The sequence below is a fragment of the Sinocyclocheilus anshuiensis genome, unplaced genomic scaffold (assembly GCF_001515605.1).
Source record: "Sinocyclocheilus anshuiensis isolate Anshui unplaced genomic scaffold, SAMN03320099.WGS_v1.1 scaffold1746, whole genome shotgun sequence".
NCBI lineage: Eukaryota > Metazoa > Chordata > Actinopteri > Cypriniformes > Cyprinidae > Sinocyclocheilus > Sinocyclocheilus anshuiensis.
Genome location: NW_015545562.1, coordinates 470,959 through 472,182, shown reverse-complemented (window position 1 = coordinate 472,182; position 1,224 = coordinate 470,959). Strand labels below are relative to the sequence as shown.

Here is a 1,224-nt window from a genome sequence, read left to right as displayed (position 1 = left end):
TATTCGATGTTTTAATTACAGGCAAGTAAAATTCTCTTTCACTTGCCCCTTCAAAAAATGCACACAGATCAACAAAAGCATTCTCTTGCGCACCCCTGCTGGTCGGTGCGCGCACCCCAGTTTGGGAACCGCTGCTGTAGATGGTACCTTGAGGTAAACTACAGGGTTAGGCTAATGTTCGTATTATGTATTGTCTCATGTCATGTTAAATGGTCCATAAATAATTGTACAGTATAAGGTGTTTCTGTAAAGTGTATTTCCATAGTGCATGCTTGGTGTTTTACATCAGGTTTTTTTATTTACAAATATGAAAAGTTGTAAAAAATATACAATAAAAAAAGTTACTTTTAAATTTGAAAGTAACCCGCCAGCAGGTGGCAGCAAGTTGACTGTCTTAATGAGTGAGTCATTGAGGCATTCAAACGATTCGTTCAGATGGCTGATTCATTCAAGAATGAAGCAAGCATCAAGTGTAATAAAATCAGAATCATTCTCGCTGAAATTTTGGTGCTTCTCTAATTCAGTGTTTTAATTAGATTAGATTAGTTGTCCGGTCAGGCAAGTAAAATTCTCTTTCACTTGCCCCTTCAAAAAATGCACACAGATCAACAAAAGCATTCTCTTGCGCACCCCTGCTGGTCGGTGCGCGCACCCCAGTTTGGGAACCGCTGCTGTAGATGGTACCTTGAGGTAAACTACAGGGTTAGGCTAATGTTCGTATTATGTATTGTCTCATGTCATGTTAAATGGTCCATAAATAATTGTACAGTATAAGGTGTTTCTGTAAAGTGTATTTCCATAGTGCATTGTCCTGTTTCCTGTCGCTTAGTGTTATATTTAATGTAACCTTGAGAAACCTAAAACATAGGCCTACTTTCTTTTATACATATAAATTGTAGCCTAAAATCTTGACATTGGTTGTCTTGCACTGTTGGATGTTTCCTGTCTAGTGTTGTACAATTTACAGTTTAAAAAAAAAAACACTGGGTTGGAAAATTTGTGTCCGGAGTAAGTAGCTATAGGGTAATGTGAAACTGTCTGGTTTTCACCTCTGATTGGATATATATATATATATATATATTTATATATATTTATATATTTATATATTTATATATATTTATTTTTTTAATGTATGTAATATTTTTAGTAATTTTTAGTTTTATTCATCATGAATATTAAGCTTATTTTTCAGTCACAATCATTTATCCATTTTTTTTTTTTGCC

The 1,224-nt window shown here is 34.2% G+C and overlaps 1 protein-coding gene across 2 annotated transcripts in view; it reads left to right on the top strand.

Annotated features, from left to right (window-relative positions):
• LOC107698349 (tudor domain-containing protein 6-like) overlaps positions 1–1,224 on the top strand; it is an 18,086-nt gene that overhangs the window by 7,259 nt on the left and 9,603 nt on the right. The window lies entirely within an intron of this gene.